This window comes from Cervus canadensis, chromosome 5 (assembly GCF_019320065.1).
Source record: "Cervus canadensis isolate Bull #8, Minnesota chromosome 5, ASM1932006v1, whole genome shotgun sequence".
Classification (NCBI taxonomy): Eukaryota; Metazoa; Chordata; class Mammalia; order Artiodactyla; family Cervidae; genus Cervus; species Cervus canadensis.
In genome coordinates this window covers 85,320,707-85,334,241 of record NC_057390.1, presented here as the reverse complement: position 1 = coordinate 85,334,241, position 13,535 = coordinate 85,320,707, and the positions used below count along the sequence as shown (strand labels likewise).

Below are 13,535 nucleotides of genomic sequence, written 5' to 3'. Positions count from 1 at the left end.
CGGTTACCAGGGTTTACCCGGCTGAGTGGATGGTGAGCTCGGCAGAGAGGTCCGTGGGTGTCCTGGGCTCTGACATTCCCTGGAAGGTCGTGCTCATAGTCAGTGAATGAAGAAGCTGCATTTACAAAAATTCCCTTTTAAATTCCCTGACATGTGCGCATGCTCTGTGGGTGTTTGGAGGATGTGATGGTCGGGAAGGAGCTGGCCTTCAGTGGGGTCCTTCAGAGGGACCAGGCTCAACCTGATGTCCAGCTTGGCCTTGGCCCTGAGCTCCCAGTGTCTGATGTACGGAGAGCACTGTGACCTCTGCCGGGGAGGGTCCCCCCGCCCCCTGGGGGAGGGGGTCTCTGTGCGCTCCCAAGTAGCTCTGCATGGCGCTGGCTCTCGGTGTGTTTATGGGATCGAGCAGCAGTGTAACTCCTCTTAATGCTTAGACTTTTTTAACCTTTTTCAGTTCTGGGCCTCCATAGATCCCAGAGAACACTTAGAGGGGTGCTCAGAGAGCTGACTCTGCAAATGCTTTCCTTGAAAGCAGAGTCCCTTCCCCCACCCTGCCCACTCTTTGAGCTGTGGTGCCCCGTGTCACCCTGTGTCACCCTGCAGGCACCCCAGGTGTCACCCCATGTATCACCCTGTAGGCACCCCAGGTGTCACCCCAGGTGTCACCCCGTGTGTCACCCTGTAGGCCCCAGGTGTCACCCTGTAGGCCCCAGGTGTCACCCCGTGTATCACCCTGTAGGCCCCATGTGTCACCCTGTAGGCACCCTGTGTGTCACCCTGTAGGCCCCAGGTGTCACCCTGTGTGTCACCCTGTAGGCCCCGTGTGTCACCCTGTAGGCCCCAGGTGTCACCCCGTGTGTCACCCTGTAGGCCCCGTGTGTCACCCTGTAGGCCCCAGGTGTCACCCCGTGTGTCACCCTGTAGGCCCCATGTGTCACCCTGTAGGCACCCCGTGTGTCACCCTGTGTGTCACCCCGTGTGTCACCCTGTAGGCCCCATGTGTCACCCTGTAGGCACCCCGTGTGTCACCCCATGTGTCACCCTGTAGGCCCCAGGTGTTACCCCGTGTATCACCCTGTAGGCCCCATGTGTCACCCTGTAGGCACCCCGTGTGTCACCCTGTAGGCCCCAGGTGTCACCCCGTGTGTCACCCTGTAGGCACCCCATGTGTCACCCTGTAGGCCCCCTGTGTGTCACCCTGTGTGTCACCCTGTAGGCCCCGTGTGTCACCCTGTAGGCACCCCGTGTGTCACCCTTTAGGCCCCGTGTGTCACCCTGTAGGTACCCGTGTGTCACCCTGTGTGTCACCCCGTGTGTCACCCTGTAGGCCCCAGGTGTCACCCCGTGTGTCACCCTGTAGGCCCCGTGTCTCACCCTGTAGGCACCCCGTGTGTCACCCTGTAGGCCCCAGGTGTCACCCTGTAGGCACCCTGTGTGTCACCCTGTAGGCCCCAGGTGTCACCCTGTAGGCCCCGTGTGTCACCCTGTAGGCCCCAGGTGTCACCCTGTAGGCACCCTGTGTGTCACCCTGTAGGCACCCCATGTGTCACCCTGTAGGCCCTGTGTGTCACCCTGTAGGCCCCAGGTGTCACCCTGTAGGCACCCTGTGTGTCGCCCTGTAGGCACCCCATGTGTCACCCTGTAGGCCCCGTGTGTCACCCTGTAGGCCCCAGGTGTCACCCTGTAGGCACCCCGTGTGTCACCCTGTAGGCCCCAGGTGTCACCCTGTAGGCCCCAGGTGTCACCCCGTGTGTCACCCTGTAGGCCCTGTGTGTCACCCTGTAGGCCCCAGGTGTCACCCCGTGTGTCACCCTGTAGGCCCCATGTGTCACCCTGTAGGCACCCCGTGTGTCACCCTGTAGGCACCCCGTGTGTCACCCTGTGTATTCCCTTGTAGGCACTGTGTGTTACCCCATGTGTCACCCCAGGTGTCACCCTGTAGGCACCCCGTGTGTCACCCTGTAGGCCCCAGGTGTCACCCCATGTGTCACCCTGTAGGCACTCTGTGTCACCCCATGTGTCACCCTGGGTGTTGCCCTGTAGGACCCTGGGGATCTGGCACCCCCGCCCTCTCAGCACCCAGCCCCAACCTGCCTGTTTTGAGTTGCCCACTCTGGCTTCTCAGCTTCTCTCCCGGACTGAGGCCCCACAATCTTGGATGTGCCCACTAGGCCCCGACAGCGGGTGGGACCGCAGGGGCCGCTGCGCCCGTGGTGGACTCTGCGCCCGTGGTGGACGCCTGCGGAGGGCTGGCTCGCGGCCCGCAGCCTGGCTGCAGTGCGGATCTTGGTTCCTCGATCCCGGGACGCACGGCCGGTCCCATCAGCTCCACCCTGTGGAGGCCCCTGCCCTGGACGGACACTCCTGTGGAGCCAGGAAAGGTCCAGAAAGCACAAAAGGCAGGGTGGAAAGCTGAAGCCGAGCCAGCTCACTTGCTGCTGTGATGGACACGGTGCGCACAGACAGATGGACACAAGACGGACAAGCCCTGTTTGCTCTCCTTCCATCGCTCAGTGGGAGGAAATAGGGAGAAAGAAAAAGAAATAGAAAGCCCTGTTTCAGGTAGAGCAGCCCGCCGAGAAGGAAGGTCCTGAGTTCCCTGCCGACTGCTCAGCACGGACCTTGAGAAAGTGGCCGGGGGACCCGCCGGGGGTGCTGAGGGAGCCCCCAGCCCCTTTGGGTGTTGCACGGGCGGGCCGAGACCACATCTTCAGCTGGTGACGTGGCGGCCTCTCCTCAGTCACAGCGGCGAGTTCCCGGGCCTGCGATGTGGCTTTTGGGGCCAGGCCAAGGCCTCCGTGTCCACTCTCCTGGGATCATCCGTGTGACCACAGTGGACTTCCCAGAAGGTCCCAGGCTGGCCGATCGATATTCTGAGTCTCGGCAGAGGGTGGCAGGGGCTTGGCCCGCACGCAGGCACAGGTGTCCTTGACCCTGGGTTCCCTGTGTGAGTGCCTGACAACATGGGAGTCAAAGGAAAACGGGGCCTTTCGGTCTTTGCTTTTGTCCTTGGGTAGGTGATGTTCCCAGGCCTAAAGCCTGCCCACAGCTGGGGGTTAAGTCCGAGGGTCTCAGACCTGCGGGGCCTTGTCAGGGAGTACAGGCCACAGGCTGACAAAGCGCCTTTGTTCTGGCAGTGAGACTTTCCTCTGAATCAGCTGTCGTGTGTGATCTGTGCTGGGGTGGAGGGCGCACAACCCATCCCTACTACTCACCCCCACGCAGACCCTTTCCTCCTTCCTGGGGAGGCCCTTCCTGGTTCTAGGCCAGTCCGCTTGCCTCACAGATGCAGAGACACACAGGCAGCCAGACACACAGATGCATAAATGCACAGATACATAGGTGAACAGACACACACACACACAGTGGACACAGATGCACAGACACACAGATGCATGGACACACAGGTGGACAGACACACAAACGCACAGATGCACAGATGGACAGACACACAGATGCACAGACACACAGATGCATAGACACATGGATACACAGACACACAGGTTTACAGGTGCATAGATGCACAGACAGACAGACAGTCGGGTTTGAGGGGCCTGGCTGGCTGTCCAGGCACAGATGGCTGCCCGGCAGAGTGAGGAGGAAGGCCAGGGTGCTGTCTCCCTGCCCAGCTTCACCATGATCACTCAGCACCCCCATGCCTCTTACCGAGCTCGGCTCAGGCGGCGGAGGCGGTGGGGGCGGGCTGTCCAGGGGCTACAGCTTCACCTTTGTCCTTCTGGACCGCCGCCGCCATGGTTGCCGAGGAGGACTCACTTTCAGCACCGGGGACAGTGCAGCAGGTGGCCACCCCCTCCCCCGACTGCTTCTTAAAAACATTTGCAATTAGGATGTGGTGCATTTATATTAAACATCGGGGAGCTTAGGGTTTTATTTTCTCTAAGAATCACTTCAAAGCCGGGTTGCCCTCAGTTCGGTGTTGACCGTGTCATGAAGCACCCGATCCAGGCAGCGGTCGTTGCAGGTTTCCTCTGTCCAGGCCCCGATGGGCTTGTGCACAGAGAGCCTGATTTCACCCCTTGCGGAAACCTCACGAGATAGGCTTTATCACCCTGATCGTGATGAAACAGAGACCCAGGGAGGTCAGGCTGTGCTCCAGGCCGTCCAGCGCTGATCCCACCTCGGTGGCTGGCTTTGCCCACCTCCACAGCTGCCCTCTTTGCTTCCACTCATTCCGCTGTCCGGGCACACTGTCTTTTATTTCTGTATACTTTTGTACATCTGTGCCCATTCTCTTGAGGCCAGTTCAGCTCAGCATACATGTCTCAAGCTTGTACTTGGGGGAAGGCAAATGTTATAAGACCTAAAGGATGAAAACACCATGTAGAAACGGCCACGTGTCCCAAAACCGTTACAAGAGAAGTGGAAGGGAGGACGGGGGTCATGACGTGGGTTGAGTTCCAGGGTTCAGGGTGACACTGGGGTGAATTGTGCAGAGATCAAGGCCTGGGGCGGGGCCAGGGGGCATCTCAGAGGCCCTTGGACACTAAACTAAGAATTCTACTTTACCCAGTGGTCAGCCTCCCTAAATTCTACTAAAATTTATTTTTTAATCTGTGTATATTTTTTTGATGTGGGCCATTTAAAAACTCTTTACTGAATTTGTTAAGATACTGCTTCTGTTGTTTAGGTACTGTTTTTTTTTTTTTTGGCTATGAGGCATGTATGATCTTAGCTCCCCCAGTGGGGATCGAACCTGCAACCCCTGCAGTGGAAGGTGAAGGCTTAACCACTGGACCACCAGGGAAGTCCTCCTAAATTCTACTTTAGATGAGCCAGAGCAGGGTTCCCAGTCCCCGTGGGGCAGGGCTGACTTCTCCTCTGATCTCTCTCTCCTCCCCTTACAGCAGGGATGTAGGAGTCTTCAGAGACTTATCACCTCTTCCTACACACAGACTACACAGACTTCCTAGACTACACACCTCTTCCTCCCCACGCTATCCCTGTAAAAGGTGCTATCGTATTCGAGTCATAGCCTGGGGCCAGGTTGGCCATCTTATACAGCACAGGTACCCCAGGCTGGAACCCGGGGGATGCTCAAAGTCCACATCCCTGGAATACGTTCACATCTTAGGACACCCTGAGATATTCCCAATATGCTCTCCTCGTGAGAGGGCTGGGGTTGCCAGGAGTCGGAAAAGGTGAGAGGAAGAGTTGAGAGCTGGTAAGCACAGAATCTCTGCACAGTCTGATGGTTAATTATGAGGCCTGGGTCCCTTTGAATGCTCACATGCTGGCAGGAGAACTACAGCCGCAACAGCCTATGGAGCCCCAAGCCCGTGGGTCCCCCAAGACTTGTGTGGCACCAAATAGGACTTTGATCTCACCTTCCTGGAGGTGCCAAGACACAGTTTTCTGCTCTCAACCACTTCCTCTCGGCTTCCCATGGCACCCCCGTCCCCGGACCTCACGTTCAGTGATTCTAAGGATTAGTTTCTCTTTGGAAATGTACAGACTGCCTCTCCTATTTGAGAGGATGCTTTATGACAGTGAAGGCCTTTGGAAAACTACGTGGAAACATGGGAGGAGGGAAAGTTAACTGTGTTGTTTTGGTTTCTTGCTCATTGAAACCTTTTAATTTAATTTAATTTTTTTTTTTTTCTGTTTCTCCCTTGGGATGGGCTTGGGAAGATGTTCAGCGTAGATGGTGACGTTTGTGCCTTTGGAATGGAGTCTTTATAGCAGAGCCAAAGCCTCTGAGGTCTCCAGATAAATGCCGGCCTGTGTTCTTATTTTTTTGAAGCTTAGTCTAGTGACAGTCTGCTCCGATGCTCGGAAGACGGAGTGGGAAGAGGGAGCCTTTGCTTCTGTGTGTTAGCAGGTCGGGTGGGGGCGAGTCCACCCGGATCCCTGCATTCTGTGGTGACCGCTCGTCGAGGGGAGCGGCCAGGCGCACATGATGGAGAGTGGTGGCCAAACCGTAACCAGACATTTAACCCAGTCTTGATTATGAAGACAAAGCATTCATAGCTCAGACTTGACGCGTGCAGGGAGAGAACTACTGAAGTCAGAGGAGCCACAGGCTTGCTCTCTGCTTGGTGTTTTTCATCTCACCTGCCCTCCGCCTCCTCGCCTGTAAGAGGCAGAGGGGTTGGCAGTCGTGCCTGCCGATCACCCACTGTGTGTCTATGGGTACTTGCCCCCCCTGGCCTGGATGGACGAGGAGCTGCAGGCAGGGTGTTGCGATCTCTGCTGTGTTCCCATTCACAAGTGGTTTGTTTACTTCCTTCAGCATGAAGAGAAGAACAGAGGAAAGTACTGTCTGCCTTTGCTTTTGAACTTAGCAGTAATGGGATTGTGTGAAACCATTGGTTGGTATAATGCCACTTTGGGGGGTGTGTGTGTGTGTGCGTGTGTGTGCATGTGTGTGGTGGGGAGGAGGGCTTTTGGAGAGAGCTTTAAAACAGCCTGCCTAGATGTTTGGAATAAACTTGGCCCCCTTCATTTTTTCCTTTGTTTGTAGATGTATCACTTGTCTTCTTTCTGCCTTTTCTTGTATTTTCTCTTTAAAATGTCCAGCCATTCTTTCGTAATTGGAAAAAGAAGTAATAAATGCATTTCTCTCTTTTTGTCTGATGTTAAAACAGTCCGTGGGTTTCTTACTGCCTCTTATTGCGTTACAGAGAGGTTGGTTGCTTCATAGGTATTTGATATATATTTAGATTAAGTTTTATTTCTCTCATTGTACTCAGATGTTCAAATGATAATGGGCAGCACAGATCAGACCAGGAAAAAAAAATCAAAGTATTTCTAAGGGGTGGGGGTATTTTATTTTTGCGGTTGAATTCCTGTGAAAGTACAGTGTGTGTCTCAGGATGCTATCTGTTCACTTAAGCGCTGACCTACGTGCTGTTGAGCACTTACTACACCGCGGTAAGCATCGACTACACGGGCGGTTCTGTGAGTAGAGCTTCTGGGGATCCGAAGATGTTTGGCAGAGATCCAGCCTTCACGGAGACGTCCGGATGTTTGGAGAGATGAGGTGTGCATGATAAGAAGCTGGTTAATACTTTGTTTCAAAAGACACACGTCACTAAGAAATGGGAGTTCCCACGAGGGTGGTCTTCCAGGTGAGGTGGCTCCTTCTCACGACCTAGTGAGGTCGGGCTTTCCTTTCCAGCCCGTAGTTTGTGACCTCCCATCACTCCCTGGTCCCTCTGCCCCGCGCCTCTTTCCTGTCACTTAGCAGCATCCCACCAGTCTCTCAGAGCCACACAAACAGCTTCTCTGCTGTGAAGCATGATTGATGAGTTCACCAGGAAATCTGGGTCTCTTCCGGGAACTGCAAGCAGTGGACGGCATTAGCTCTGGCGTCTGGTTGGCATTTGGAAATCTGCCATCAGTCACCAAAGACACATAAGATTTTGTGAGAACTCTTTAACCCACTAACGATCGGTTTCCTCATCTGTAAGGTTAGGATAAAAATATCCCATTGGACTGCAGTTGTGGCTAAATCCATGTAAACAGATAAAACTCTGAACACTTACTGGGCAGCCCGTAAAACCTCACGTCTTTGCCTTTCTGTGCTGTGTAGTTATTTGTGCCTATGTCTGCATTGATCACCTGCATTGCAAACCTTTGGAGGTTGAACCCCCCAGTGCCTGGCACAGACCTTCTCACACAGCCTGGACGGCCCTCTGTCCTCATCGTGGTCTGTGCCATCATGAGGCCAATGCTGGATCTTTGGGGTCTTTGGTTGGTCTTGGCCTTCGGAGACCCCATGATCATAATGGTGATTTTGATAGATGGGTGAATAAGGAGGCCATCTCCAACACAGAGTCGCAGAGGATGGGGGAACATGTACATGTGGTCTGGAATCAGGCAGCGCGTCTGAGAGCAGCAGGTTGATTGGGGAGATCCAGGACCATAAAGAAGGTTGAACTGATGAATTGATGCTTTTGTGTTGTGGTGCTGGAGAAGAGTCTCAAGAGTCCCTTAGACTGCAAAGTGATCAAACCAGTCAGTCCTAAAGGAAATCGGTCCTGAATATTCATTGAAGGACTGATGCTGAAGCTGAAGCTCCAATCCTTTGGCCACTTGATGCAATGAGATGACTCATTGGAAAAGACCCTGATGCTGGGAAAGATTGGAGGCAGGAAGAGAAGGGGACAACAGAGGATGAGGTGGTTGGATGGCATCACCGACTCGATGGACATGAGTTTGAGCAAATTCCAGGAGATAGTGAAGGACAGATGAGCCTGGTGTGCTGCAGCCCTTGGGGTCTGTGAGGACACGACTGAGTGACTGAACAGCAATGAATAACAGCGACTAAACTGTCTGTGTCTGAGGTCTGCAAGGACGTTTCTCCTGAGCTGTCCCTCCCACAGAGCGTCCCTGGGGCCCGGAGAGGCCGGGTCAAAGGGCACTGCGGTTCTCCCATGACACAGACTCTAAATATCTGACAAGGTGAGCCGGACTAATTGCATGAGTGTATTTTTCACCCTCACTGGCCAAGCAAGGGGTCTTTGGGTCGAAATATGTCCGTGCATTTTAAAGAAGAAAGAATTTCTCCAGAGTTAGCATGCAGCACATTCTGATCAGAGGCATCGCCCCATTGGTTTTGTCCTGTTCCCGGAGGCGTTGACTGAGCTCAACCCGCTCCACACCCCACTTTCCTCCTCCTATGTTACACGGCTCCTCAACGTGTTGTTCTCCTAAGTCAAGCCTTTTGTTTTGCGTCCTTTCCTTCTCAGAATCTGTAGAGTTGGACATGTGATGTCCACTTAGGTGTCAACTGCCTGAACCCCATGTCCGAAGAGAAAATGACAGAATGAAAGACCATTAGAAGAGGACCAGATAAACCACGTGGTTTCAACAACTGCCTCTCCTCTTCCTTCCTTTTCTTCCTCCCCTTCTCTTCTTTCTTCCATTTTCCCTTCTTCTCCCCCTCCTTCCCTCCCTCCCTTCCTTCCTTCCCTTCTTTTGATGGGTAAAAGTCTTCCAACTGGTTCTTGACACATCTAGGGTGAGACTCAGAGTTTTTGGCTCATGCCCTTATACCACAATAAGTTCTAGTCCCTGGGTGAGGAAGTGGGGTCACGGAGGTGCATTTGATCCAGGCCTTGGTCCTCACCTGGAGTAGAGCATGGGGTACACAGTTCGCATCCAGTAAGGGGGCTTGTCCCTGGAGCAGGATCTCTTGGGTAACTGTGCTAACACGTGATTGGTCTAGTCTAGAACTTTCCTTGTTCACCGACTGGCCCACCAGCTCAAGTAGTACAGTAGAAGAATCAGTGAAGTGGCCCAGAAGAGAGGAATAATGTTAAAGAAGAACCTTTGAGAGAGGAGCGGAGGTGGAAAGGAAGAACACCGCCACCACCAATAAAAACCGGGACAAAGAACACATTAGTTCTGGTCTGAATTCCCCTTCGTTGGAGCCAGGCTCACAGTTTGAGATCAAGAAGGCAGCGAGGAGAGATTAGGTAGAAAAGCTGGGTTTCTGTGTAGGAAGGAGTCCTGCGTGCGTGTTTCTGCAGGGCACTTGTTTAGAGTTGCATGTAGACACGTGGGCTCAGGTGGGTGATGGTTCCTTCACCTTGGCTGGCGAGGCTGCCGTGAGGATGTTATTAATACAAGAAGCGTACCTACTCTGCAGGCAGATGGGTTGTGATGGGGCCGTTGGGGGATTGGAACGTGTCCGTGGTTGTTGGAGACGGTTGCCTGAGTCAGTGACATGAGACAGGTTTTTGACCCTCTTGGAGAGGCTGAGGCTCTCAGAGGGGTCTGCAGGTTCCCTGCTGGCCCTCCCCGCCCCCCACCACGTCTGCCAACGCTGACAGGAGCCCTGGGGTGTGCGGGTGGGCAGCACCAGGCCCCCTTCTATGGGGAAGGTAGGTTTCTCTAGATAGTAGAAAGGTCTATACATCATAGCTCAGTAGGTAAGGAATCTGCCTCCAATGCAGGAGACCTGGGTTCAATCCCTGAGTCGGGAAGATCCCCTGGAGAAGGAAATGGCAACCCACTCCAGTATTCTTGCCTGGAGAATTCCACAGACGGAGGAGCCTGGTGGGCTACAGTCCATGGGGTCACAAAGAGTCAGACATGACTGAGCGACTTCACTTTCACTTTCTGTACATTAAGGGCTTTGATGAAGTTTTGGGGACCATCATCTTGTAAGAGGGGAGAATCTCCCAAGCCTTGGACAAGGATGTGAGGTGTAAGCACAGGTGGCTGATCCATATGCCTGACTTCCCTGGATGCACAGGGCTGACAGGCCAGTGGCCCTGCTTCTTGGAAAATACGATAGAATTCTATCATTAGGGTTTCCTATGTGAAGCCTTTTCCCTGTGCTTTCCAGATCAACAGTGACATAGACACATTTTTTTCTTTTTGTGCAAGTAATTCTGTAATTGTAGAAGAGATTCTTTGAACTACCAGGTATATGTTTATTAGAGTTTTCATTTATTACATTTCCGGTTTTTAAACAGGATTTGCATTTTAGCTTTAAGAGACTTGAAACTTTAATGTTAACTTTCAAAAGGAAAAAAAAAGAAAAGGGAAGAAAACAGAAAATTCCCCCCAAACCCAAACTCCAAAATCAAAATTAAGAGAGTCTCCATTACCAAGCACTTGCTGTGCCCATTCTCATGTGGCCATGAGTTTGCTTTGTTTTTATTTCATGTATAGTAAGAAAAGAGGAGATTTATTATAACTGACGATGTGAGTCTCATGGTGACAAGTTGGCCAGAAGCGTTCTGGAATGTTTTAAACTTAGGGGCATCTTCTCAACAGTGTGTGTTTTCTGTCCTTGCCAGGGTACAGGATCCAGACAGCAAGCACAGTGGTCAGATTGCAAGTCCTCCAGTCAACATCCCTCCTCCCCGCCCCGTCTTCCCAAAGCCTGGAAGGGCTGTGCTTTGAGGTTTGTTTTGGGAGAAGGGTAAATTGCCACTGGAGAAATCCCCAATCCCCAAAATATCCCAAAGAGTCTATTATGAAAAGATTATTTTCAGATAGAGGCTAATAGTAGCTAAATTCCTTTCCCATAACAGGCCTCTTCCCTTGCATTTGGGAGGTACAGTCAATATTGGTCTGAAAGGGTGAGTGATCGGAGGCTATTTTGGGGTGGTCTGAAGAACCTCAAGACTGTCTTGTAGAATAACAACTGAGGAGCTTGTTCTGAGAACAGGACAGTTGGGAGGTGAGTGGTAGGGTCGCTTGGCAGCTTTCAGCATGGCAGGGAGTCCTTGGACCGTGGGTGCCCAGATGCGTATATGAGCTACCCAGTTCCCTATTGATAGACCTCAGTTGCCTCTCCTGGGGTTTGTGTCCAGTTGGAAGTTCTTCTGTCCTTGAAATGTCCATGCTTCTGCCCTGCACAGACTCATGTTCTCAAATCAACCCTGATTTCTTAACTTCTGTTACTGCATCATGAGTTTCTTCAGGACCTTCTAGGGGGCTTTAGGGGGACACTTTCTGCCTCCTCCCCTGCCCCCCACCTTTCCCCCATCCCTGTAGCATCTTCTCTCACTGACTGTCCCGTCCACCCTCTACTCCATTTTGCCATTATCACCCACCCACCCACCCTGTAAGCTTTCATCAGTTCGTACACATGTTCTAATAAATTCCAGCCCATATCTGTGCATTTAGGTTGTTCCGCCTCCAATTAGAGTTTAATTTACTTGACAGATCATCCCAAATCAAGCTTTGAAAATGTTATATGAAGCATGGAATTCCTCATGTTCAGAAAGACACAGCCGTTTGTCATCTGCCCCAGGAAATCTTCCTGAAGGGCAGAGCCGGGCTGTCACAACGAGGGGGTGAGACGGAGACCCCCCGGAGTAGTGCCTCCTGTGGTCTGTGCCTGCCCCCACCCTGCAGTGTCCACCCATGGATGCCTGCTTCTCCCCACCTGAGACCTTCCTCGGAGGAGCCTGCAGGTGCAGAAATGAGCCCTCTCCTTCTGGCCGGGAGCCTCCCTGGCCAGCGAGTGACCTAAGGGGGCAGCTGTCCCAGCGCCTGCCTCCAGAATGGGGGGACACTGGGCCAGTGTGACAGCGTCCCCCCACTTTCCCCGAGGGATCGGGCTCCCGTGAACCCCAGTGGCAGCCGCTCGGTGATAAATCCCTCGCTTCCTGCCTCCCTCTGCTCGTTTACAACTGCGTCCCCGGGATCGTTTCCCCAATAGACTGCTTCTCGGGGAGGCCAAGCTAAAATGCTGCCATAGGCGGTTTCCCTCCGAGCTGGGAGAATCAGACGGATTAAAAGCCAGGAATGTACTTTTAAACTCAAAGCTCTAACCTATTTGACTTTGGCCTCTTGTGTGTTGGTGGGTCTCCCGTGAGCATTTCCGGGGATCCCTGATGCTTTGCAGAGTTGGGTCATGCCTTCAGTGAGTCGTGTGGGGTCCAAGAAACGATTCCTCATGAAGAGTCTGAGTTTGTTTTTCTTTTTTCCAATTTGTTTATTTATTTTTGATTGTGTTGGAACTTTGTTGCTGCCCGTGGTCTTTTCTCTAGTTGTGGTGAGCAGGGGGTGGGTGGGCTACTCTCTTGTTGCGGTGCGGGCTTCTCATTGCGGTGACTTCTCTTGTTGCAAAGCCCAGACTCTAGGCACGTGGGTGGGGACTCAGAGGTGTGTATCCCAGGCTCTAGAGCACGGGCTGTTAGCACAGCAGTTGTGACTTAGCTGCTCCGAGGCATGTGGGATCTTCCCGGACCAGCAATGGAACCCATGTCTCGGGCACCGGCTGGTGGATTCTTTACCACTCAGTCACCAGGGCAAGCCCCTGCTGGTTGCTGGTAAACTGTGTCCCCTTCCACACTCCTCTGCTGTTCCCTGGGTGTTGCAGCTGTGACAGGGCTTGAACGGAGCTTCTGTGTGAAGACAGGATGTTACAGCCTGGGACGGGGTGGTGCGCAGACAGACAGCAGGCGGGGCAGATGCGCTGGCCTTGCAGTCGGTAGGCAGCGTGGCCCTGCCAACCCCCAGGGCATGCTTTATGTGGTCCCTGCCGCTCTCTGGGCCACTGTCCTGAAGGCTGGGACAGAGACGCTCCAGGGCCCTCCCACTTTCCTTATTTGCAGGAGAAAATACAGGGTCACAAAATCCTCCAGAATGATTCACAAGTTGAAATATGTTGGCAGAGTGCATTTTCGTTTTATTTTGGTCGAAGGAAGAGTGTGGGGGAACTTTCAGGGCACTGAAGGAACCCAGGTTGGAATTAAGGCTCCCTCCTGGCTGGTAGGACCTGCCACGCTAGTTGCTATTCCCTCCTTGGTCGGGCACACAGTGGTTTATTCTGGGAACACACCAGCCCTGCCAGTAATTCAAACGTGTCGTAGGGCAGCGGCTGGAATGGGGGCCTCCTAGTCTTGAAGACACGTCTCAAGTTCTCCAGTTTAGCCTGCTCTCATTGCCAGAAACAAACACGCTTGACAAAAAAGTCATTCTCTCCCACCATGCAAAATAACATCCAGAATTCCTTGCACGTTTGTTCATTACAAGTCAGCTGAGCCGTAATGTCTAGAAAAATTAATTCACACTTCTTCAAGACTAAGGAGGCACTTTGAACTTGG

At 53.0% G+C, this 13,535-nt stretch overlaps 1 protein-coding gene across 5 annotated transcripts in view; it reads left to right on the top strand.

The window, feature by feature from the left end:
• The window catches only part of RNF144A (ring finger protein 144A), a 123,004-nt gene that overhangs the window by 48,517 nt on the left and 60,952 nt on the right, over positions 1–13,535 (top strand). The window contains exons 1-2 of one of the 5 annotated variants that reach the window (XM_043469429.1): positions 6,981–7,000; positions 10,773–10,879. The exons of 2 other annotated variants lie outside the window; for them this stretch is intronic. The gene's annotated coding sequence lies outside the window, so the exon portion shown is untranslated. Of the gene's footprint in view, positions 1–6,980; positions 7,001–10,772; positions 10,880–13,535 lie in introns of those variants that run through there. 2 more of the 5 variants (XM_043469426.1, XM_043469428.1) reach the window with 2 other exon arrangements.